The sequence below is a fragment of the Meleagris gallopavo genome, chromosome 4 (assembly GCF_000146605.3).
Source record: "Meleagris gallopavo isolate NT-WF06-2002-E0010 breed Aviagen turkey brand Nicholas breeding stock chromosome 4, Turkey_5.1, whole genome shotgun sequence".
NCBI lineage: Eukaryota > Metazoa > Chordata > Aves > Galliformes > Phasianidae > Meleagris > Meleagris gallopavo.
Genome location: NC_015014.2, coordinates 8729549 through 8756581, shown reverse-complemented (window position 1 = coordinate 8756581; position 27033 = coordinate 8729549). Strand labels below are relative to the sequence as shown.

The 27033-nt window shown below is 40.5% G+C and overlaps 1 long non-coding RNA gene across 1 annotated transcript in view; it reads left to right on the top strand.

The window, feature by feature from the left end:
- The window catches only part of LOC109367151, a 58632-nt gene extending 32043 nt beyond the window's left edge, over positions 1-26589 (top strand). Inside the window, exon 3 of the long non-coding RNA XR_004159737.1 lies at positions 26509-26589. This is a non-coding gene — a long non-coding RNA (uncharacterized LOC109367151). The remainder of the gene's footprint in view (positions 1-26508) is intronic.
- The last annotated feature ends 444 nt before the right edge of the window (positions 26590-27033 follow it).

The following is a 27033-nucleotide window of genomic DNA, read 5'->3' as shown; positions in this document are numbered from 1 at the left end:
TACTATGTATAGCTTTGCCATGCCCTATTTTCCAGCTGCACTGGTACCCACTGTCTCTGAGAGAAGAGTTGTTTTTTTTTTTTTCTTCAGTTCAACAGGCTTTCAGGGAAGAGGGGTCATGCTTTGATTCTCCTTAAACAGACATAGTTCTTGTCACATTTTGGGCTTGATGACTGGGTTAGTTGCATTCTTGATTAAAAATATATACATATTTGTTTAAGTACAAAATGTCTTGACATTGCCGAGGTGTGTGATGAGAACTGTCAGCAGTTTTTTCTTCTCAAACCAATCTGTTCCTTTGAGCTGGCAGGTAATAAAGAATGCTGCTCTTCAGAAGCCTTCTTTTCCTAAGTAACAATTAAAAAAAATGACTTTGCTGCACTGTATTTGCCTAGTAATTTTGCCTTTGTTAATTCTAAGAGCAAACCCTCTACAGGCATTAGTGATCTTGAACATAAGAAGGATTTATACTAAAATCCCACTTCTTAATCTTACGCAGTCTGAAGTGTTTAATGTTTGATGAGGTTTGTTTTCTGAAGTTTGATATCTGTGCTTCTGAGAGTTTAAATGGTGTTGTAGTCCCTTCAAAATCAGGAATTCAGAGAATTAGGTCACAATACAGTCAGCAACTTTTCTACAGTTCTTATTTTCTTCACCTTGTGCTGTCCTATTTAAATTCCTGTAAAGTAGCCTTCTCTTTGCTGTTAAAGAGAGGATTCTTTTTCGTTGTAATATCTAAGATATGCAGTATCCCAAAGTGTAATCACAAGGAAGGCTTCTTAGTAGTATCAGAAGCAAAGCAAATAAAATTGACCCATGATTGGATAAGTAGTCCTGACCTTCTCTGCTTTTAAAGTTTTCAACTTCTGTAGTAAAACAAACTTATTCTATCCTTGCTTTTCAGCATACTTAGTTATCCAGAAGAACTACATTCTCAATAGCAAGAAGGTTCTCCATTTAGGTTTGAGTCCAAGCCCTAAAACACAGGTGTTTCAGCCTACTTCTATAATATTATAAAAAAGGAGAGTAATGAATTGAAAACCTTTCTGATACTGGGGACCTGACATATTGCAGGGAAAATTTGCTCTGAGTGGGCCTCCAGGAGGTTGTGTAGCAGGTGGGCTAATACTCCATTGAAAGGTTTCAGTCTCTTTTTGCAGTTCTCTGTGGAAAGTCTGATCAACTAACTGTAAGTCAGAGAACTGTAGTGAGCACGTAATCCTGGTTAGCAACTATTGGAAGAGCATAATGAATGCAATCTTTGTATAAGACTGTTTTTGAGGTTGGGGTCTGAATGTCCTTTGCCGCCTTATTCTGCCTAGTAATCTTAAGAAATTTGGTTTAAAAAAAGAAGTTCTAGTGTCATGTTGATTGCTGGTATATGATCTCAGCATGTCTCACAGGAGAGTGGAGTATGAGCTCCTTTATTTCTTTCTGTCTATTCGGGTTTCTCATTTACTAATTAGCCCAAGCATTCCCTTCACCTTTTCGCGCTTAATCTCTTGATTACCCTTTTGCAGCTCTCCCACATGAACCTTTACGTTTCTGTGTAAGATTTTTTTTCCTTATCACTCAGGCTGACCACTCACTCTTTGGGGCTTATTCAGTGCATGCGTGCATAGACTTGCCTGGAAGGCATTGCATTTTGGATCAGAAAAGCTCCTAAAGGTGTGTAAATGTTAAGCTAGAAAACTTCTGTATCATTTTCCTTCTAGATATTTAACAAAGGAAAGCCACGCCTTCATCAAACTTCAACGGTATTCAACGCGTGCTCCCTCTGATCTTTCCTTCCTCGGATGTGTTTGTGCATTTGCCTTGTTAACTGTCTCTTCTTTTGAGTAGTTGATCTGTGAGTAGGTGTGCGACAAAGTTCATTGTAATTAGTGACTTCAACTTGTGACAGGATGCTATCAGAACAATGCTAGCGCAGGAATTTAACGTCTCTATTCTGCTTTGTTTTATGAAGTTTTGCCAGGGTTTAAGGGAAGATCAGCCATTTCAAATGCTTCATGCGCTCAAAGAAAGTTTTAAGTATTAATTAGATAAAACTTTTACAATTTATTTAATTTTAATAGCAGCGAGATGCACTTTGGCTCTCAATAACTCGAATAGGTATCTCGTACTTTCATGTTCAGTGATTTGGCTGGGTAAGTATTTTCAGGTAACTAGTTTTGTAGCTTTAACCTTAAAGGATCTCTTGTATTAGCTGCCACTTGCTGTAGTGTTTGCAAGTATATATGTTCTTTTGGTATAGAGAAGCCATATATTTTCTTTAGATGAAAAATATTTGCAAATAGGTCTTAAGGAAATTAAGCTATCTTCACTGTCTTCAGGAGGAAATGAAGTCATCATGTTGCAGTGCAACTTTTCATATTTAAACAGAACAAAAACCAATTTAGAAGCAATGAAGAACTGCAAATCATTTCAGTGTACAAATTTACTACTTTGATATTGGAAGAAGAAACATTTTGAAATTACTATAGCAGAAATGACTTTTTGTGCAAACTTTTATGGGAATTTACGTAAGGTTTTCCTGGGAAAAGTGGAGGCACTTCTAAACTGAATATTTGAAACTCGGCTCTGGAGAAATGCAGATTTCAACCCAAACACCTCCTTGAAGTATTCTGAGCACAATGCAATTTCTTTTAAAAGCACAAAAGGGCTTTTCTAAAATGTCGTATCAATTTTGTTTTTTAGAAATAATTTATATTTATACCGAACTTATATCTGAAAATGATCTCTTTTCATGCCCTGGTTGCGCATAAGATGATTTCATTTTTTCCTTTGTGTCTTCTCTAAAAACAGAATTCTTTAGATGATTTATTTGTCACTTGCAGTAAAAGAGCCTTATATGATACAGACTTTATAAAATAAATGTTAACATCATCTTTCAGTTATACACTAGAACAATAAATAATATAAAATTTTTAAAAAGAACTTGTCAGCCACTTTAAGAGTTTTCCTCTAAACTGTTTGTTATGGCTGCTAAGTCTTACCCTCTGATGTGTGAGGTAATCTTTGAAAGGAGAAATCTCCAGGAGTGCCCTTAATTTGTCTGAGCATTTTGTTAAACAAAATATATAACTGTGAACATCAGCAGAAGGTTGCACCATCTCTCACCATCTGCGTGTAATTGTAGATAACCTATTAAGAGTGCAGTGGTGGTGATTACAGGTGGGACTGGAAGCTTTACTTCTTCCTAGGGTTGCCTGGCATTTCCCATTATAAGACTATTTTCTGTTCCATTTAATAATTTTCTAGGATTTTGAGCTCATTTTCCATGCTGGGTCATTGCCTCCAGCTTTTGCATTTTTTATTTGTTTAGAAAATTTTCTTAGGGTTTTTTTTTTCCATCTTATTTTTGTTATTTTGGTAGGAAAAACAGAAAAAAATGCTTTTTCTTAAGGAAATAATTATAGCGACCTTTTTTCCTTAGAGGCACAGCTCTCTTTCCTCAGCCCTTCAGACTAGCTTTCTGCAGGAGATCTGCCCTTGGATATATGAGTGTGGCATTTTTGTTGTGCCTGTGCAATCCCTGCCTGCCTAGACACACTACAAGCCCTAAGCTAGAGAGCTTGCTGCAGCTTTGCAGCCCAGGTCTCAAAAATTCGGGGTGCCCATGGGCCACTGCTTTGTGAGTGGAGGACGTGGTTATCAAGGCTGTTGGGGTGCGTGGTATCCCCATCTGTGTTATGAGATGCTGGCTGTCCTGCAGGGGAAAGAAACATTGGGCAGATAAAAGGGGTATAAGAGGTAGGGCTGCAAAGGGACAGAAGTAGCTGTAAAACAGCAGGATGAAGGCTCTTGTGGTTTTTCATGACAAAGGCGTGACTTCTTCCTGACCTCCCTTCTCTCTCAGGACACGTTTGCTATCTCTGCATTAAGTGCAGTAGTTCGGCTGGCAACAACATTTGACTCTGTTTTTAGTCCTGAAGTGACCATCTATCTCATTCAAGGGGTGCACAGTGCTGGCAGAGGTAGTTTTGCCAGAAAAGTTCATTTTCTAAATTTGGGATCTAGTGATGCTGAATTTTGTGACATTAGAGAGGAACGCTTGGTTTGCATCTGCAGGGGCAAGCCCAGAAACTGATGAAGGACTGAGTGATTAGATGCTGGGATCTGAACAGAGAATGAAGAGAACCAAAAGGCTCCTTGTGGTCCTGTGGCAATAGTCTTCCAAGGAAGCAAGGGCTATGCTGAAAAATTGCTTTATTTGCTCATCATACATGCTAGTTGCCTGCAGCATGTTGAAAGGTTGCGCACTATTCTTGTTTCAGGGTAACACCATAGCATTTCTGGTAACTCTGAAACTTCCACGCCTCAGTTAGTGGCACCCAGAAAGTGCAAGCCTAGCGAATGCTCTGACTGTACCCAGGCCTTCATCTTCCTTGGTGTGAAACAAAATATGCACTTACTAAGCCCTACAATGTTATGTTGCTTATTTCCATTGATAATAGGGAAAACAAACAGTTTAACTGTGATTGCAGAATTCAGTATGCAGCATGTATTATTCATGACTCCCTGGTGCTCTTCTCTCCTCCCTTGCTGTGCTAATGTGGCCAGTCCATAAGGTGTGATATTTGGCAAACAGTCTCTAAGTGGTCTGTTCTGAGCTTTATGGTCTGCATTATGTACTGTTTTCCTTTAAACTGTTTGTAGCATAACCAGAAATCAAAAGAAGGCTATTTCTCTGTGTAGAAAGGAGAATGACCTGTTTCTCAGGGCATCTGCACCTGAGGACCTAAGAATCACAGAATCATTAAGTTTGGAAAAGATCTCCAAGATCACCTAGTCCAACTGTCTACCTACCACCAATATTCCCCACTAACCCATGTCCCTCAGTGCCACATCCACGTGTTTCTTGAACAACTCCAGGGATGGTGACTCCACCACTTCCCTAGTCAGCCTGTTCCAATGCTTGACTGTGCTTTCTGACAAGTTTTTCCTAATATCCAACCTGAACCTCCCATAGAGCATCTTAGGACATGAAAAGAATGGCCTCCGTGGATGGAGCTGAGGTATGGTGCTGTGCCCAGGTCAGCAGCCCATGTTGCTTACCTCTGGCAGCTGGAAGAGGCTGCAGATGGGTGCTTGTACCGGTGCATAGCAGCAGCTTGGCACCCTCAGGAACATTGCATGGCTCTGCCCTGAGTTACACGTGCTCCCTGTAGCTTGGGATTTTGCTAGAGGTGAACAGGAATTACTGAAGAAAGAACTGAACAGGAGAGTAAATAATAAAGGCAATGACTCGTGGGCTTTGTTCTACTGACCTGTGTAATTTACCTTGTGTACTGAACATAGCTAGGTTCTTGTTGAAAGTGATTTAGTTATCTGGTAGCTTGAGCATGGACAGTCTCAGAGATTAAAGCGCAGTTAACACACAAAATGAATTAAGTTTGCAAGGAGTCAGGGCCATAAGATGAGACCAAAGCAGGGATCTCCCCTAGAATGCCAATCTAAGGGGAGCACAGAGAAACAGTTCATACCAGTGTATCTTAATGCTTTCATACTGCTGGAGCAAACGGTATGTGGGCCTTTGAAGGGAGGAAAGCATCTCACAACCAGTGGAGGTGATTACCTGCTTTCATCATCTGCTGATGGTTTTATTATCTAAGGCTGATCCCTGTGGTCTAGTGGAGTAGACTGAAAACTCTGTAAATATTCATGATATCTTCCTGGGATCTAGAGAGAGTTCAGCAGGAAGAGAGAACTACTTCATCTCTTTCAGGTTGTGCAGCAGCATAGTGTTCTGATGCTGGTATGCTGGACTGAGACAGAAATGTGTGCTGTAGCCCAGTGGGATGGCAGCTTCCCTGCAAAGTGCGGGGCCGCTAGGAGGGATGCAGAGGTGACCAGACTCCTCACAGAGATGTGTTGAATTTCTAGCCTGTGCCTCAGTCCAGATATGGCAGTTTAAGGAAAAGTTACCTTGAACACTGCTTTTCTCTTTATCTTTGGCTTTCTGCCCTAACAGTAGCAAAGAATTATCTTTGCTATCTCAGTTAACTGTGCTAACAGCAATCCTCGGTACACACTAAATTTGGATCTCCCCATTCCTTTAAAGTGCTATTAAGGTAATGACAGTGGGTATGTAAATAGACTCCTCGCTCAGTACAGCTTCTTCCTCACTGAACACTGGCCAGAGGTCATAGCTACTTACCTGAAGGATAAAAAAAAAAAAAAATTTACAATACCCTAAAGCCAGCACAGTTTAGGGCATACAAGCCTGTCTCTTCTGATTTCCTGAAACCTCAGCCAAATTGCTAACAAGGTTCCACTAAGATAAATTTAATTCTTGCTAAAGTCTGAAATGGGAAGAAGCTGGTTTGACTGATGATACCACTTCTTGATTGAAAAGAATAGCTCGTACTTCAGAACTGTAATTCGTTCCCTTTTTATCTGCCCCATCGATTTGTTTTAACTCAGTTGTGACTTGTCTTATGTATGTAAAACTGTTTTTGGCTTATGTTATTTGTGTGTGGGTACCAGACTTGACTGAACTGCAGGCAACAAAAATGTTTAAGATCTAATAGCAAATTCTACTCCTGGATTGTACATCCTGAATGCAGAACTAGCGTTTATTTTCGTTTGGAAAGTCTCTTGCTGTACTGTTCTTTGATTTACCAAGGTGTTTGTTCCAACCAAAATCTCTACTCATCCAAAACATGTTCCTGAGAGTGTTTTGAGAGTTGCTGAATGTCAACGAATGGAAATGTTAATCTGAAAGTCTTTTTTTCTTTTTTTTTCAGATGATAGGCGCCTTAAAATAAAAATTCATCATTATGCACCACAAGCATTGCTTCCCTAAAATAAAAAATGACTAAGACACCAAAATTAATCACTGAGTGGCTTGGTATTTCAACTAGAGCACAGTCATGTGGGTATGGGTTAAGTGAGTGGGCTTCCAGAATAATGTTTTTTATGCCATTGCCAGTCAGGGCAATTTATTCTGGAATTGTTGTCAGAGGAGAGAGTGTGAATAGGGTCACCCTAGAGTATGAAGCAGTCACTCATGTCTATCAATCACAGATCTAAGCACACTTAAACTTGCTTGAGAAGTTCATTCTCCTGCTCAGGATTTATCTGATTCTTAATGCAGAAGCACTTTAAATACCAAATTGCATATAGAGCTCTATTCTGTACCTGATTAATCTTTTATGCTCTCCTGTAGCTGTTGTGCAGTTGTTTCCAAGAGATTGCTCTGCAGAGGGCTTGGGCTGTGTGGAAGAGTCCAGGGAGGGAAGCTGCACTGGTACCTGATTTTAAAATAGCAGTAAAAGGAGGAGGAAGACTTTGGGTGCATCGGGAAAACCAGAGGAAACAGCAGAGAAACAAATGCTGCTTTTCTGTCGTGTCCCAAAATCCAAATGAGAAGTCTCGGGGAGTTATGGTATTTGAGATGAGCTGTTGCTGGTCTTGCTGTCAGCTAGTTCAGCCTACTTCACTTCAGTTGATGAGGTTGCTGATGCTGGATGATGGTTTTATGAATGCTGACTGGAATGTCACCTTGGGTTTCAGCAGCAGCCAGCCGTACGCGGTTGGCATGGGCAATGCCAGTGCTGGTAACAGCACTCCAACTCTGGGTATATGCATGGCTTAAGTCCTCTTACAAGCTTCCTGCTAGTGATGTTACTGGTGTTTGCAGTCATATCCTATAGTAATTCCTGTCCCCAGAGAGTCTGAGCCTCGGTGTTTCCACTTTTAATGGTTTGCTTCTCTTTTGCGGGACATCATGGGCTGTTCTGGTCCCTGAGTGGGCATGAGGCTGAGTATGAGGAGCATAAGCTAATCATGTGGAGCACGGACCTTACAGGGCCTCCTGATCCTTGCACTTTGGGCTGGGCAGCAGCAGATGAGCTGGTCTTGGCAGGGAGGAAGAGATTTTGCACACTTTTCTGTTTAGCCTTCAGATCAGGGAGTCTTTTCTTTGAACTGACTACACTCCATTCCTTTTAAACATCTAGGAAGCTCTCCTTTGCTTTGTTGCCTCCCCAACTTCTTTTGCTGCTTCAGGAAGGTAGCAGAAGGGCCTAAGTGATGTGGCATAGTGATACTCGTGACTATGTTGCTGTTGGAAGCTGTAGTCTGACCTGGAAGAGACTTTGTAATTGTGGCAGCCCTTGTGTAAGGACCAAGTGTGATATTTTGCTTTCACAAGACCTGAAGTAGTTGCTGTTTCAGGTTGAAAGCTAAGGGGAGTAATTTTGTTTGTAACCACGTATAACTGTACCTGCACAACTACCTGTACTTGTGCAACGTCTCTTTTAAGCATTCAGTAGCAGAGGGAAGAGGAAAACGGGACTAAGTGAAATAACAGCTTGCTTTTAAAGTATTTGGACTTTCTGGGTATCTGTGTGCCATTAATGTTTCTATCTTTTATCGGGTAGGTTTCCTTTCAAAGGGAATTTGTTTGTCTTATTGCACTGGCCCAGCAGCATGTGGTCCCTGTTTCCAAGGTGAGGCAGATCAGCAGGACTGCTGACTGATGTGGTAATAAATGAGAGATGGAGAAGATGGGCTGCCTGGTTCTGCCCACTCACCTCTATCCTTTAGACAGCGATAGACCGGGTAGACATGCAAGGGCTGCCAAGTAGTTAACCTGCTGGAAAAAAAGAAAAAAAAAAAAAGTGCAGCTGCAATGAACGAACTGTCCTTCGGTGAAAGCATCTTAATGCTTCCTTAATTACACCCCTGTAGGGCATGCACATCTTAATAGCTAGCAGTGTCCACATGGAGATGGCAATTCGAACTTAACTCTTGCAAAGTTGCAGAGAGAACAGATAAATAACTCTTTTACCGTGTTTTTGTGAAGTCTTAAGGGGAAAGAAATTGAAGTGGATTGGAGAATTGGAGCCTGAAGTGTCTGATATTACTGTATTACATTTCCTTTCTGCTCCCACTGAAATAGCGATGTGCAGCATAAACCATCTCCTTACCAAGCATATTCTCACAGCTTGACTATTTGCATGGGATAGTTTTACAAGTTATTTCAGCAAAGCTGTACTAGAAAATTGCCTTCTTTGAACGATTCTTCTCCAGTGCAAGCGCATCTGCATGAGGAGGCCAATACAACTAGCTTCATTTAAATCCCTGCTTCTGGCTCCACTAATACTTGTCCCCCTTTGGGCAAGACTGAACATAGATCAGATTTTCAGCTGAAATGGAGGTTGTAAGGAGAGAGTGATCACTGAATATATCTAGGCTGTTTTTTCCCTTTCATGTCTCTGTGATGATCAGTATAATCTCTTGTGATGTGTTCCACTATGGGGAGATCTAACAACTGGTCCAAACCCTCAAACTATGTAATGCAAAAGTTTCTCAGCTTTCAATTAATTAAAATAAAATTAAAATGCTCTTGCCTAAATGTATCCAGATTTTCCTTCAAGTCACTGGAATGTGCCTGTGAGGTACTGCTGTACTGCCTTCAGACAGCTGGCTAAATGGCTTTTGAGTAGAAAACTGACAGTTTTCTTGCATCTCAGGCAGTTATATATTATGCCTTATGTTTAGAGGTGTCTGAGTATGTAATTAGGTGATATGTTGAGGATCTCTCCTTATATTTATATGCAAGTAGGAGAGATTTAATCTGTAAACAATAAGATGCAGAGTTATTGGAACCTGACAGGGAAGCTGGTTCTCTGCTTTGGCAGATGCTCAGCCAGCTGTTTGTTTGGGTCCTGTGCCTTGGGACCCCACCGTACTCTTCAGTTTCTCTTGCTCAAGATGCTGCAGTACTGGCTGGCTTATTTGGTCTTTTGCGTGCTGCCATCAATGACATGGGAGTCAGCAGTCTGGATGCCCTGGGCTACAGCAGCTTATCCTTATCCCTTCTCTCTCATCTTTCTTAATTCTCTCTCAAATTCCCAAGTGGACCAGTGAAAAATTGACTTTGTTGAAAAGAATGAAAAGCTGAAGGGCGAAGAGATGTTTTTGGAGTGTTGTCTTTGGGAACTGTTTCATTTCAGAAATGTTTTTCCTTCTGAGCATTCGCACCTCAGTGCATCTTTAAATGAAATGCTTCCAAATATTTGGATGATGTCAAAATGAAAAATCTTAGATGTCAGACAAATTTTCAGCCGAATTTGCCACACTTGCCAAATTTGGCATTACAGTAATCATTAGTTGCCTTAAACCCACGCTTCTCTGGAGCACAATACATATGGCTGCAGCGTAGTTCTGCAACTCAACACCTTCAAGACCTCAACATGGGGCAGCACACGACCTTCTGGGCAATCTCTCCAGAAGAGCCTGGTGGTTGATGTGAGTCAAAGTTTGGAAAAGACCATGTACTTGTAATAAATGAAGGGTTTAGTCCGTCTAGCAAAACTTTAGCCTGTTTGCTAAGCTCTCTGGAGGCTTTTGCACATCTTTTGCCCTGAATGCTCTGAGAAGACATGTCCCAAGTCCATGCCTGCAGGAAAGCTCATCAGCTCTAACTCAGTTTATGGCTGTGTTGTCAGTATAAATACTGAGTTTGGGGATAAGGTGTATCCCAGCTACTCTGGAGGATGCTTTGATGACTCGTGCAGCTCACAGAAATTCAGGTAAATCCATGGTTTGAGGGTTCTCAGGAAGGACTGCAACATCCTTTTCCTTTGAGCCATTCTTTTCCCTGTAAGCATTGCCACAGTTTGAATCCTCTTTTTAACAGTATCGTTAGCAATTTGGTTTTCCTCCTTTGTTAAAAATCTTACAGGCATGCCCTCCACCCGAGGCAGCAGGGTTTCAACTTCAGAAGGCAGAAAAGACAAAAACTATATAATATTTGTAGGGACTGTACTGTCACTGCTAGTGGGAAATAAAAATTAGCTAGAGAGACAGAGAAGTTTAAGGCATGAACGTAAGAAATGTGAACGTGGCAGTGGTCAGCATCTCTACTAATATCCTCTGAGAGTGAAGAACAAACTTCTTGAAAAAGAAATAATGTTCACCTGAGAACGGAGGGGTGGAATTTGTGGTCTGCTGGAGGACTCTCCTGTCTTCTCAGTGGCTGCAGTGTGTGCTGCAAAGCGGCTTGTTCCTGTTAATGAGAAAATGGGTAGGAAGGAAGATTGCATCAGGTTGCATGTGGCACGCCAGGCTACCCGCTGGTAATATTTCTCAAAGCATTGCCCAGAGGAAAGATGCTGGTGTCAAAAGTTTTTTTTTTTTCCTTTTTTCCTCATCTTCAAAAGAAAAACTTCAGGTATGTACAGTCAGCGAGTGATAATCACCACTGAACTGCTAATTAGATTGGAGTGACTCTGAGTAAGCTTTGTATATCATATAGCTAAGGCTGAGAGCTGGAGTAAACCCTTTGAATTTAATTTGAATGTTGGCAGTCATCAGTGGATGAAAGATTTCAGGACATCTGAGCTTTAATTCTTTTAATATTTTTCTTGAGGAAATGAAAGGGAGGGAAAGAGAGGCTCCTGCTGCAAGTGTAAGAAGTTGGCCTTTGGTAGGCCTTTGAGAACAGTTGGCACGTTAAAATTGATGTAATATCAATGTTATAATCAAGGCACATAAACCTCAGAACGTGCAAGCTCACTTTTTTCCTTCTGACTCATTATTTATACACATCTATACTGCCATTCTGCAGTGCTTACTGCAGAAATTCCAGTTTCCCCTGTAGTGCTGGTTTGCAGCCCTCTGCATGCTAATGCAGTATTCTATTTCTAACTTGATGGTAATAGATTAGTGAATACATGAGGCTATTGTTTCTGTGCTAATGTGACTCCAGCCATGCAGAAAACTTGAAATTTGTCTTAAACAGGCTGGCTGCTGAGTATTTTTCATATAAAATTCAATTTAAATAATTTCTAATTTAAGTGTCTACTTTGTTTTCTGCCTTTCAGCTTTTTTTTTTCTCCTTCTGGAAAACTTGAAACTGTTTGCTGTCAGTGGAGGAGGAGGGAAGCTAGTGCAGTTTGCTTTAGTCAGCTAATAGTTTCAACCTTTGTTATCCTCTTCTTGAAGTTGAGATGTATTTTAATTATTGTATGGAAGAGATATGTTGATTAGGATAGGAAAGCTTCAGTACCTTTTCCAGAGGGGGAATGGCTCTTCTACAGGTGTTTTGCTTTTGTCTCCTGTTCTTTCCAGCACATCTGCACAGATAGAGGTGCACTCCAAGAAACTGATGAAGAAATGCAGGTACTACAGTGATAATATTGTAATTCCCCTTGTTCCTGAGTGCTGAGATGTGGGTGGCATTGTGAAACTCTGCGTACAGCCTGCTGGGTGAAGAGCTCTAACTCAGAGAAATTGAGGTAATTTTATTCTTGCTTGCAGAGTGAAAGAAGGGAGAAAGTCATTGTGAGATCTTCTAAGAGGGAAAGTGAGCTATTTTGTTGAAGTAATCAAACTAGATCTGCACAGCTCCTTAAGTGCCACGGTGTGGGATGTGGATAGGGTATTAATAATACTTCTCTCTGGCCTTAAAGCTTGGATGTAAAAATCAGCATACTCAACTTTCCATGCCTGATGCCCAGGTAGCAAAGCACTCCTACAGGCAGGTGTCACTCTTATTGCAGTGTCCCAGAGAATCTGCAAAAAGAGGACTTGCTGAAGATGCCTAAGCGTGGGCAATGGCTGTGACACCACAAGTGCCTTGCCCACTGGGAGTGGGGTGGGATGGGCTGGGTGTGCAGGGCATCCCTGGCACTGGCAGGTGCTGGCCAGAGTGATCCTTGCTCTCTTGAATCTCCCACTGTCAGTGATGTTGAAGGTTCAGTGGCCAGGAGCCACATCTAAGCTGGTTCAGTTGTTTCTGCATTGTGCAATCTGGAGAATACTGTGTTACAGCTCTAATGTCTTTGAGTTCTTCTGGAAATATACGAGATGCTATTGACATTTGTGACAGACTGAGGATGTAAAGGGGAGCCCTTCTGAAAAATTTGGATTTTTCAGGCACATTCAGTCACCAAGTCAGTCATCTAGGGTACAAACCTTTCCCTGCTTTGTATTATATAGCTTTTAGACTTTGTGTTTCTGTGGTTAATTTGTTTTCTTTACATTGCTTTGCTGAGGAAAAATTATATTTAAAAATGCATATCTATTTGCTCTGGGCTAATCTCAGGTTGAGATACAATAGCTAAGGGATCTGGGAAATGAGATATTAGTCAATGCTATCTTTCAGTTCCTTTGTATGACATAAGCAGATTCATTCCACTAGTAAAATATCCTCATACACTTGTATTTTAAAGATGATTTTCTCTTTGTCTGCCTTTTCCTATTATTCACATTGCTTTGATATCTCTGTGCCAAAGCTTTCCAAAAACCTTAGAGCTGAAAGCAAGTGTAGAACATTTTAGATCAAAAAGGGAATTTTTCATTAAGATATAAATAAGTAAGAATATGGATTATATTTGAAGGTAGTTCTTATTTATTCATCATCTACAGTTATGGTTGCGTTTTACTGAATAATGTGAAACTTATTCCTTTGTTTTATAGGACCGTTTCTTTTTGCCTCTGTAGATATCAGCATTCAGAGCGAATAACGTTAATTTAATCCTGTCCTTTTTCACATTCATGGGAGCTTTTCCATTGACAACAGTGAAGCCAGAGCCTGTTCTAATACTTCTGAACTTATGTGTCAGAGTTTAAACCTGGGTAGTGCTGTTTTCTGCCAGAGCTGTATCACTTTATTTTTCACTTGTGTGGTTCTCCAGCGTGTAATGGGATGTTTACCCAGACTTCCAGGTGCCTGCATGAGAGTTAGAGAAACAGGAGCTGTTTGATCTTACTCTTCTCTCGAAAGGTCTCTCGCCCTATTCAAAGCAAGATAAGAAAGGTTTTCTTCTCTGTGTCAAACTCCAGCCCAAGAGGCACTCCATGAAACCACGCTGGAAAAACTTTCCCCAGGTTTCCAGTGCACGCTGACATTTTGGATGTTACCGTAGAAAGCTTGTGCCAGCACTTGAACAAAAGGTGCAATATGTGGATCTATGGATGCATGTGCACTGTGAGGAAGCAGAACAGGGTAGCAACCATCAGTGTGCAAAAGCTGGAGTAGCTGACTATAGGACTAAGAACAGTTTAATGTCTGATTTTTTTCTCATGTTTCTTCAAGTTACCTTTTGTTTACGTTCAGCATCTCGAGAAAGCAGGATAGTATAGAGATGGTACATCTGTTTGTAAAACATGCAGGTTTTCAGCAGTAAGATGCTGACCCACACAAGTGAGCAGCACCTTATTTGCAGCTGCTGACACTTGCTCTGTTTACCAGGGCATGTGGCTCTGCATCTGAGAGTGGGACTCATACATGAGCGTAGACCCCAAGCTGTTTTTTCACTTTAGCTGCCCAGAGGAGAGGTAAGAGAAAGCTGCCAGTCCTCCTGTATATCCACAGGCTTAAGCGGTGGCCCATCAGCCTGTGGAGGGATGTGTGAACTGCTCCAGTATGTGTGAGGTGGGATTTTTGCTGGTCAGGCTTGGTATGGTCCTGCGTGCCGACTAGATGTGCTTACTAGGATGCTACAAAAGCAAGCCAGGTTTTAGTGTCCCATCAAAACTAGCAGTATTGATTATAAATCTCAGTGACTTATTTCTGTGTTCAAGAAAAGGAATTCAAACTCGAGGCATCCTGGTTACCAAAAGACTTCCAAACTCTAAGAGGTTGGAGGTTTTGAAAATCAGAATAAACTTCCCTGGAGTGCTTGCAGGCCTAAGGTCTCATATCTTGTCTCTCAGATGGAGAAGTGGATTGAGGCTTGACATGAAATGTTAATATCACAACTGAGAAAGCTGCTATATCATTCAGTCTGCTCCAGAGGGAAAAGACCAATCACTTTAGCGTTAAGATGCATGAGTGAGAAAGTGCACATGGGCCAGGAATGATTGACGTCGGGAGAGATTTTTTTTTGCTCCGTTGGATGATACCTGAGAAGCTCCCTGGGCTCAGAATAAATAAGGGTCACTGAAGAACACTACTCAAGGCTGCTGCTGCCACATAATCTTTGGGTATGATAACGAGTTTCCATGCCCTGGAGAATGGGATGCTATGTTTAAACTGTTTAAACCATGAACTGGTTTATACAACAGCAGCTTCCTTTTAGCTAACAGCAGCATAGAATCTTCCATGAAATTTGCTGGAAAGAGTAGGTTAAGTAGTAGGTTTAAAAAAAAAAAAAAAAAAAAGACCAGCAGTCCCCTAATCTCCTCAAGCAGCCACCCCATAATTTAGGCAATTGAATCTGTCATTCCAGAACCTAATGTGATGGCACAGTGGGAATTCTGCCCCGATACAGTCATGCATCCAGAGTACAGTCTGCAGAGTCTGGATTTATTATTGGGTTATGTTCAATAAAACATGTCAGAATGGATTTCTGTTTGGGAGATGATGTGTAGGTCTAAGCCTGGGTTTTGTAGCTATTTCATGAAATTGTTGCTTGAAAGAATCTTAAAAACTTAATGCAGTTAAGATTTTGCTCAGCCAGGTTATGGCGTATCCGAAAATAAATAGAGTTTCAATAGAATGACATATCTCATGAGAGCTGAATCAGTCTATCTTGAAATTTAGTTTTAAAATGAGAGCTGACAATTGCTTGGACTGTCAAAGTATCTTTGGTGGGGTAGTCCGAGGACAGTCACTGTGTCGTTTATCTGTTTTAGATTGTGGAAGCAAAAGGTCACAGAGAGGACTGTATTTCTTCAGCATCAGAGCTGGCACTAACTCTCATTAGGAAATTCTCTTTGTATTCACATCTTGGCTTTGGCAAGGCCGGCTTCAGGCTGTGTAATTAATCTATACCAGAGCTACTGGGAAGGAAAGTAGTATGGAGGGGAAATGAAAGATAATAGTGTGAAAGCTCTGAAGAGTCACCTGGTGCATGAGTGTCATCTGTCTGAATAAAATGTCTTTATTTGGAAATTTTGTCCTGGAATGGCATTCCGGGCTCTGGTCATATAGCCAGTGAAGTATCAAACTGCTATCTGGACAGCAAACAAAAATCAGAACTATACCTAACTTTGCTTGGTTGACTTCAGTCTCTTAGATGATTACTTACTACTTTTTCACCATCTAAGAACATCTCTGTGTTTTTTTTCTTTAATTGAAAATATTCATTATTGATAGGTATTAATGATGATATGAGAGACTCATTTTAACTACAGTGCTAGAGGAATATTTGAAAAACTATGTGCTCCCCAAACTCAGCTTTCTCAGTGTTATTACTTTAACCTGCATCTCAAAATCTGAAACAATGTCGGTTTGTAAGAAAAATAAAAATTATTGTAGTAGAAAGTTGAACCTGTGCGTGTTTCTCAAGCTCTCCAGTAGCAGTTGCAGGAAAATCCCGTGACTTCCCATAAGAAATAAGGTTTTAATGTCAAGCTCTATAAAGTATATAGCCTACAAAATACTGTATTCAATCGTAATTTGGTTTCCAATTCAGCAATTAAGCGTTTATTTTTCGAAATTGTTTGTGAAGGACTGAATAGAAGAGCAAAACCAAAAAGATTATTATTCACATTTGTTTTAACAAGTCAAAGTGGAAATTAAGGTATTTGTTTAATATTAAGATTGTCTGCTTCTTCATTGGCAAGGCATATGTATCAAAATATGTAGATTCTCTTTCATGACTGGATTTCTGATCATACTGAGGAACTATTGTGCTGCTTGTGCATCAGAGAGAAACGTATACATACGTGCTCATGAGAGCAGAAAGAAAGGGTCTGTGGGGTCTCTTAGTGCTCCCAGTGCTGTTAAACCTCTCAGAACACTGTAGGTGTCATCAGCTGACCAGGTGGCTGGAGTTGGATGGAGAAAACTTGATAGCTTGAAATAACCACTAATCCTATTTGAATTAGTTGAAATTATATTTCTTAGTATTTTTGTAGATATTGAACTCTTCAGAAAGAATCGATGAACAAGCATGTAAAAGCATTTGAAAGATTACCACTGTGGTACTCATGTTACTAGGGAGTGCAGCACCTTGAGTTACAGAGTTGTTATAGCAGTGTTATGAGAATTATTAGCATTGCTTATGCATTTACATTTTGCTGCATTTCTGAAAAGTAATCATAGTCGAAAGGTTAGCAAGGCACTACTTAAGGCACAGTTCCATGCCCAAATTCTATAGCAGGTTCTTGCAGTTTCCATTTTGTTTTGGCACGTTAGTGCTTTTTACACCTGTCATGTGAGCCATGGCTAGTTTTCAAATGCTGGTGTTGGAAGTAGCTTGTGCCAGATAGAAATCAAGCATAAACAGTGTGCAAGGTTAGATCTGCAGTTCTGCAACCAGCGTGTGGACTAAGAACAGCAGTACTGAGACCAATTGCTTTTGGGCATCAAGCTTTATTTGTTGAGCATTGCATTAATGATATATTCAATACCCTCTTTGCCTGGTATATGAAGCATGGTGCCAGGCATTCCCTGGAAGTGGATTTTCTTTTTTGAGGTGACAGCCACTTTAGAGTAATTAACGCGATAAGGACAGCAGCTGTAGCAGTCTCTAATTCCTTAATCTTAGAGTAAGAGCTAGAAATGCATTAGTTAGAGATAAATATAGCTTATGACATTTTCTCCTGAGAATAAGCCCTATAAAAATATTGCCTTCTTGTAGCAGGACTAGCCAACACAGTGGTGAAAGCAATTTTCCTTTGCTGAAAGGAATTCTCCATGCTGTACTGAATGGAAAGAGTAAATGTTGGCTTACTTTAAGGAAGGCAAATGGAATTTTGACTGTAGGCTATGAAAATATTTCTGTGGGCTGATCTTGAGGGAGCCAGTAACAGGTTTGGTGTAGGTGTGGAGGAACTTAATATTGGTCAGACACTGGTTAGGAAGAGGAACAAACTGGGGAGGTGCTGCTGCTATCTGTGTATCTGCTGAGAGGCTGCTGTCCTTCAGTGCTCAAAGAAATGAACAGAAACTTCACAAGATGAATATTCTTAATTAACCAGTCTATATTCTCAATTCAGTTGTTTTCAAATGTCATATAGAATTTTTCTTCCGTTAAAAAAAACACTGAATTCTTAACTGTCGTTAATTTTTGGGATTTGTTTGATTTAAATGGGCGTAACGATGAAAGCCCTAAATGACTGTAACTGAGCTGCTTTGTTAGACATACCTGACTTCATCATTTGTGACTTGAGTGTATTCGTACATCTCATCTGGGGGACAAGCTGATTTGTTCTCTCTACATTTTCTGACCTTTGCTGAGACAGCCAAGAAGGCTATTGGGAAGTAGTTTGGCTGTTTCATTGGTATAGATGTTGTCCTCTGGAGAATAAGTGTGAGATTGCTATCTCTGACAAATGAAATCAGATTCATTTTTGGTCTCTGGATGAAGGAGTTAAAGCACGCTCAAAGTAAGCATTCAGCAATTTCTAGTGGCTTTAAAAAGGGCCGTGATTGTAAAATCTTTACTAATTGAAAAGAAATTAGATCCTTAAAAGTAGCTGTGCAGTTAACCTGGTTTATTATCCTTGCCAGGAAGCATAACATTTACTCTGTCAGAAAATCACTAGTAATTTAGTGTGCGTAGACTTGAGGATAGTAAAGCTTTGTGCTGGTCTGTGCTGACCTTTCTGCCTGATTTAAAGACCGTTGTGAAAGAGCTCTGAGGAGAATCCCAACATCTTTCACTGTGAAGGTGAAAGCTTTGATGCAAGTGCTCAAGTTAAAGGCTGCTGCGAGGAAAGAATTGAACAGCTAATTCATGCTGTGTTTGCTTTGGGGAAAAAATAAAGACTCCGAGCACGACTCTGTCAGGGTAGTATGGATGCTAGGTATAATTTTTGTTGTTTTGTAATTGTATTTGTGTAAATTGAGAGAGAGAGCTTCTGAGGGACATCAGCACACATTTTTAAACTGTTTCCTGTAACTTTTGGGGAGCTGGTCAGTGTCCTGCTGGAGGCATCCTAAACTTCTGAGGAAGTCAGATCAGTATTTGGAATCATCTCCCATTACATCCACCTGCAAGGTTTGTGTGCTGGCACTTGGCAGGCTCCATCTGCCATGCACTCCTTTCCACCAGGGCTGCTTTGCACTGAGGAGACAGAGATCAGAACTCCACGCAGCCCTCACCCCTGTGGCCCGGTCCTGTGCGTACAGCAGCACTTTGCTGTGACTCTGGGAGAAGGGTGGGTGATGGTGCTCCAGCAGAGCAGCTCCTCACTACCTGAATTTTAGGTGATCGCGGTGTAGATCTGTCAGCAAGTGGAGCTCATCAACATCTGTCCTGCCCAGGTAGGATGTGGGGCTTGTCTGAACACATATGTTGCCATGTGCTTCTGTACTGTGCCTTTTTGTGGCTATATGTGGTCATTTCTTTGAAATGAGATATACCTGTATTTTGTATCTTGTATCCAATCAAATGGATTCCCCCTCCCCCAATTCCTAATCAATAAGAACCTTAGGAAAGCATTCAAGATGAGGTGATATTCTCTCCTCATTGTTCTGATGTGCTGAAACACTGTTCAGCTATTTCCAGCCTGAAGATGTTGATGTGAAAAGTTGCAAAGCTTCTGTTCTCGCTCATGTGGAGTAATAGTTTTGCAGAAATCAGCTGGACTATTATTGAGGCAAAATACCGCCCAGCATGAGGAAAGCTGGTAGGAGCGGGCGGTGTGTGTGGTACTGAGCTTTAGGTAGGCCTGATAATAACTGGATTGTTTGTTCTCCACGTTGGCGGCTGTGCTGTGGCAGAACACAGGAGCATCTGTGATTGAAAAATGATGGCATGTGGCGATGGGAACGCCAGCCGGCTCTTAGGACACATCTGACACGGTGAGCCTCGTCTGCGAGGCAGCAATGAAGCAGTTAAGATAGATGGGAATCATGTGGCTAAAAATCCTGCGTTTACTTTGAAAACTCATCCAAAGTACTTACAGGAGGCTTTTATTGCCGTCTCTCAGGATTTGTGCGCAGTTTCTGGAAAACACAGTGTATGCTGCTGATAGAGATATGTCTCCTTTTTCTGCCATCCAAATGCCAAACAAAGAGGAATGGAAACCAAATGGAAGGGGAGAGCTTTTGTTCGTGAACTGAAAAATTTATGGCTATTTGTAAAAATGCAGAAGAACTCTGTCTGCTCCTGAAAAGCAAAGATAAGAAGTAAAACCTGTCATTGGCAGGGTATTGTGGGGTCAGTGTCAGGCAGGGCACATCATTCCCTGGGAGCCCGTGTGGCGAGTAAATTCCTTCTGAACAGCAGGCCTGGGGTGCTGCCTCCTTAGCAGGCGCTTAACTTGACAGGGCTGGCCATCATTTGGCCTCTGAAATGACATAAGGTTCATGGACCCTCTGCCCGGTAATAAATAATGAGTCTGGTTTCTTTGTGACACAGCGTCTGGGCTTGTGATTTACAAAATGAGTGCTACTGTTGTATAGTTTTAGAATTACTTAATTGTGAATACTTACGCAGAGACTCAGTTCCTTCACTACGTGGAGGACTGCTGTGCTTGAAACAAACAATCAGCTTCTAAACCTATAGACTTTATCTTCATCTGCCAACTTGGTGCAGCAGCCCTCTTCCCTTGCATCCCAGGACCCTGAGTGACTGCTGTGAGAGGAGTCCTGTTGCAATTCTGATCTCGATGACCTTTTTGAAAGCAGCAGGAAGAAATAGCCTTCCCACTGATGTCTTTGGAAGAGTTTGGATGAGATTGATTGGAATTTGCTACTGCTCTTTTGTTTTCTCATATCAGCGTTAGCCTTAGCCTTCCCTTTTCCCCATACCTTCCTTCATCATTAGTGTTCTCCAAGGATGTCTTTAGGGATTTTTTTATTTTTGAGACGCAATGGGAAATCTGTTTGTAGGAGATTTTACAAAATGCAGTGATTAAAAAAAGTGTTTGTGACCAGTTAGCTCTTCCAAAAGAGTCAGAGTTGTTTGCAGGATGTATCAGAGAATGGTCATTTGTTGTGCTCTATAATTTGTAATAAACAAATAGCAACACAGCAAGGTCCTAAAGCTTTTCTGGCAGTTACCTGTAGGTAGAAGTACAGAGATCCATATGTATGTGTTGTTTTTTGCATATACTTTAAAAAAAAAAATAATAATAAAAGTCATATCAGATATATCGGACAGAACCATTGTTCTCAGTTACGTAGCAACAAAAAAATACACTCTTAGCATTCCTGGATATTCCAATTATAAGATTAATGAATTACTATTGGATGCCTTCTAAGTCTGTGTAATGCCTTTTATAACCAAGTACATTCAGTACTCTTGTATCTGCAATTGTCTGACGTGGAGAAATGCTTGTAGAAGGAAGTTTGGCTTTTTGTTAGCTAGAAAAATCAGGGAAGCTTTCAGGTACTTATGTCAGCTACATTTTTTTTTCTTTTCCTTTTTTTTTCTTCTTCTGCTTCAGCAAGAAGGTCACAGTAATCAAAGTATCTAAAAAGCACATTGCAATAATGTCCCAAATGTTAGCAGAAATGTGATTGTGTGAACTCCAAGTGCGATCATTTTGTATTAAGCAATACTTCCTGCATCACCAGATAAATAGCCCTTGGTTATCTGCTATTCTTTTTCAAAATGTAAGAGCGTTTGAAGTCTTGTTGGGACAGACCAGGGGAGGCTGGCTGGAGGGACGTTAATTTAATGTGAATGGAGGCACTTCTGATGTTCATATCCCTTTTACAACATCAGTAATAAATGCTGGAACAGGGCCTTGCTGGGAAGGTTATAATGATTGGCTGAAGCATTGTCGTTTTCATTTGCCATTGTGGTCTGGTCCCACTAACTGGGCCGGAGAGCTTTAAGACTCCATTCGTTCTTTGAATTAGTGCCACAGCGACAGCATTCTTCAGGAATCTTTCATTGCCACCTCTTTCCACGTTTCTTTGCAGCTTTCCCATCACAACGAAAGAGATCAACAAACACAGAGAAAATTAGAAAGTCCATTGTATTAGAACACATTACTATTCCCAAAATATATAGGGCAATAAAATTGGTTACTTGTTTTCATTACAAGGACTCTATGGCTAATATTATATTATACAAATTAGACCATTCTTTTAACAGTGACTGTAATGAGGATGATGTACTGAAAGCCATAGTTTGTTCTTCTAACAGCATAAATACTGGAAGTTTATATCCTCTTCTTAATAGTTATTTTGCTGAACAGAAGCTTGCAGTTGAATCACAAAGATTTCCTTAATTTCACTGTGCTAACTAGAAATGACATGACCATAGGAATTTACAGATGTCGTGCAGCTGGGCATGCATGGGCTACCTGTGGTATAAAGGGAGTTTAGTGGTGTGGCATTTCCAGGTTATGTTTGTAAAAGAATTGTTTTCTTATGCTGTGCTGAAAGTGTTTATTTTTTGTAGGAATGATGAGGTTTTGAGGAAAGAAAGCTTAAATGTTTTAAACAGAAGGGATTTACTTGCTTAAGATGATGATGGATTTTCAGGAGAGGGCCAGAAAATTAGACTACCATGTGATAAGAATTAAGAAACAAAGAATACTTACAGTGGTGTGGATAGTGAGGACTCAAATGGGTATGGTCACTAAAGTCATGATTTGCATGTGTTGGAGATGATTTTTTTGGACATATGCTCCTTTTGCTTTGTTTTCATTATGTGAAAGAGTACATCTTATTTGGGAAAAGGTATTGAAAATGTTTGGATTGTAGTGACTAGATTGCTGCTTTCCATCTTGTTGGACTGGATTCACCAGTTAAATACTGTTTGGTGACTGATGTCTTCCAGCGGTGTTGATGTCTGATCTATTTTAACTTCTCTTTCCGTTGCACTTGGTCCTCCAAGTGATTATAGGGATATTTTTGCATGCCATAACTTTACTATACAAATTTTAAATCAAATGTAGTTTTAGATGTAGGTGCGTGCACAGGCTTCTGGTAAGAAGCAAAGGATAAATGTGCATTCTACTGAAAACTGAAATGCATGAGGTTTCTCATTCTTTTTGTGGAAAAATACCCGAATACCTTATTTCTCCATTCTAGGAGAGCCTTCAGCTCTCTCCTTGCTGCTCCACCTACTCAGGATTCAGGCCGTGTCCAGTTATTGTTGGGAGCTCTCGCAACTGACAAAACCTTTATCTAAAACTCCATATGGCACATCACTGAAGTACCTAGACATGTGCACTTTTGTCTTTGGTCATTTCATACAGAAAACACAATTAGACTTGGCTGTGAAGCAGATGAAATCTGTCATATTCCTCTTGTAGGAGCTAATGTGGTCCAATAAATATAAAAAAATACTTGCCCATAAAATTGCAAGTGGAGCCTGCAATTCTAATGCATGTGGGCGAAGATTCTGTTGAATCTGGCATGCACTGAATTCTAGCTGAGCAGCTTGTTTCTGTGATCAGTACCGCTTCCCTGCTCCACCATAAAAAGCCATTGTAATAAAGCAGCAGATAGCTTTGTCACACCTTCCCTAAAAGGGTAGTTTCCTACAGAAAATGGGACCTCGTATCATTCTGAGGAAGAACCTTAAAATCATGATTTGGTCATACAGCCTTACTAGAATCACCTTAATTATCTGCTTTTTATGTATGTTCCTTGTTGTATCTTCATAGCTCTTAATATGCCCTGCTTATTTCAGCCATGTCAAAGAAGAGGAAAAAATTACAACTCAGAAGTTTCTTCATGTCTTGATTTTTCTGCTCCTGAAATATCCCAGAACACCCCATATTTCACAGACCTGTTTGTTATTTGCAGTGGCTGAAGTCTTCTGGCTGATGTTGGACTGGCTTGTTACCTTCAGGCAGCAGTCCCAGGTAGCTACATGCTGGGAGCTATGTGTTACGGGGGTTTGGGTGATGTGGGGTTGTGCCAGTTCCTTGACTGCCTGGCTATTAGAGCCTGCCTTGCATAGATGGAGAGTTAGAGGTACCTCTTACTGACAGTTGCACAGGAAAAAACACCCGTTGTTTGCAGAATAATTATCACCAATGCTATAACAGACAGTATATCATTCTTTTCTTTCAGATTATTTCTGACAAAATGCCTGTATGTGTGTATGTGACAATTTTATTTTCAAAAGGGCGCAGCCTTTTATCATTGCATTTCCCAGGGCAGCAGCTTCTGCATTAGAATGTCTGCCAAGGGGGATTGAGGTATTGCTTGTATTTTTCTTGACACAATGTTGTATTTCATACTGTAAACCTAACAAGTAGGTGGAATTAACTGATCTTCGCTTGTATTATGGCTGTGTGTTATCCAACTTGATTATTGCCTGAGTAGACAAAATCCATTTTGTAAAGTTGTCCTTTACAACAATGTATGTCAGTGTAGCATTAAATGCTCTTTTCTTGTCCTGTCCTGTCCAAATGCTCTATGATGGTTAGCAACTACTTGAATTTATTGGTCTGTCTTCTGCTTCCATCTCTACAGTTGTCCTCTTATTGCAAACAGTTCAGTAATTGTGCTGGCTGCTCCCAGTGCTTTCAGGACTGTGCGTAGTTGGTTTCATGTGTAGAATCAGGTGCGGAATGGATGAGGTTGACAGGGATCTCTGGAAGTCAGCAGTTCCTGACTTGAACTCCTGTTCAAGTGGGGATGCCTACAGCAGGTGGCCCAGAGCCAATGCTCTGTCACTCTCACAATTAAGTTTTTCCTTGCATTCAGTTGGAACCTCCTGTGTTTCAGTTCATTCCTGTTGTCACTGAAAATAGTCTGCCCCCATTTTTCTGATACCCTTCCCTTAAGTTATCTGTATACATTTAACTAAATACATTGAGCCTTGTACTCATGGGGCCTTGGGTGTATCTGTCAAGTGGACTTTGCAAACGTTGCTCCTCGTCTGGCTGCTGGATCCAGTCAATTCCATGCTGTGCTACCACAGTGAAACATTGGCTCTTGGTTGTGGTATTAAGCAGTGTGCTAAGGGCTTGTGCTTAACAGGCTTGGGACTACATTCACTGCTGCCTACTGCTGATCACAGTTGCTTGTGGGTGAACAAGAACTTAAGGGGAGGTGTGGTGAGTGTGAATGTTGGACTCTTTTGCAGTCTTGGGAGAACTTGCTTACAGCATTATTGGCTCTAACTTTGGATTTATTTTATTCTTTGCATCTTGGTCACTGAATGGTCATTTGCTTCTATATTTAACTCTAGGGAACTATCGGGGAGATTTGTTGATTAAAAATTGCTCCTTAGAGGCTTTCCCGGGCACTAGCTTCACAGCTTGTTTTTGAGTACACAAGTGCCTGGGTTACAAGCAACAGCTGCTCTTGTTAGGGTCAAAGGAGCAAAACCCAGTGGGGGGACGTGGGCAATGGACTGAACAGGCACGAAGTTGTTATTGCTGTTCCACTTCTACATATTCAGGACTGAAGTCTCCTGGAATGACAGTAGGATGTAAAGCCTGACCTTCCATGTAGGTTTTGTACATCCCCTGTGGAAATTTTTGATTCATTTTCCTTCATTTTTCAGGTGCTGTTAATCATTTCCTAAAACCATATTCAATAATAAGAATGGGAAAAAAAAATTGTTTTAGAGAATGTTTTTGCATCCCATTCCCTTTTCTTGCATTGTGTTCTTATTGCTTAATGTTCATGGTCTTGAACTGCAGACGTGTTCATTTGTAGTACTTATGTTCATTAGGAGCTGTTACTTTGACACAGGATTTCCATGTTGCATCAGAGAGTCTAAGACTGACCTATAGTGGAATCTAGAAATACCTTAAGTGCAATGCATCTCATAACTGGCATAGCAAAAATCAAACAATAGCAGGGTGCCCTAAGCTGGTGATACATGCAGGTACAGCTAATTTGTGGGCTTTTCCAGTATTTTCTTCAGATCATAACACTGAAACTGAAAGGCAGCTCCCTGCAATCATTTGAAGCCTTTGCTATTGTACAGAAACAACTTCAGCAAAACTGAGAGGATGACAGAACAGTTCAGTAGTAAACTGAATGCAGGGCAAGCGTAAGGGTAGGACTGTAATGAACTATCTGGGGCACTAAGTCCTGTACAAAGACTCTTAGGCAACAATATAGTAAGCAAAATCAAATGTTTCTAGAAGGGTTTTTCTGATAAGCTAATAAGTGTGCTTCATGTTTTGCCTTGAAGTCTGATTTCTGTTTTTTCTTTCTGCTCTATGTTTCTTTTTTTTTTTTTAAGTTGTAACTTGACTCTGACTTGCAGTGAAACTGAGCTGATGGCTTCTTCCCCATCAGGAAGACACTTGCAAACAATTGCTCTCCTGTGCCTTTCTTGCTGCTGGAAACTTTTTTAAAGATTATTAGTCTACAGTGCCATTTCAAGATTCAGACATTCATTCCATGCACCATTACCCATGGAAGAAGGAAAAATAGACTATTATAACTGTAAGTGCAATACTCCAAGCTAATGGACAGTATAAGAGATGTGTACTTTGCACATGCACGCTATTAGTTTAGAGAGAGTGCATGACTTTGACATGCCTTCCTCTAATGGAAAAGCAGTTAATAACATAGAATATTCTTTGTTGAAAGAGATATGATTGCCACCCACCTATCTTACGTGGGTAGAACAGATTGAATAAGGTTTATGAGAGAGAAATATCTTTAGGTTCAGTTAAGAGACTTTTTGACACTAGAGAGCCATTTGCTTTTTATTGCAGACCAATTAAGATGGGAAGTGTGCGAGTTGAACGTCCTTACAAAATAGCAGCACGAATGCATTTCTCCTGTGTGATAATTGTAAGTAGTGAAGATACTCTTGTGGGTGTTTGGTTTTTTTTTTGCATACAATTTCTGGCTTTCATGGCAGTAACATATAGTTCATACACGTCTGTGTGTGTACGTGTGCACACGTGTATGTATATGTGCACACTGCATATAAAAATAGATAAAATCTTTGTAAAGAAAAACAAGTCAAATGCTCACAGAAGTGTTCTGTGAGATTTGCTTTCACATCATGAGTCCTTCTTCCTAAAGCACTTTTTAGCTTCTTCCTTTATTTACAAAAAAACTGTCTAGTCACAACTTCTGAATATTGTTTTTAACTGACAAAGATTCAGTCCTATGCAGATTTTTCCCCACTATCTCATGCTACAAAGCTAATTTTTCTGAGTGATGCTTAGAAGTGTCTGCTTTTAACTAAATGATGTGTTGGAACAGTGAAACTGAAACATTTTAAATGACTG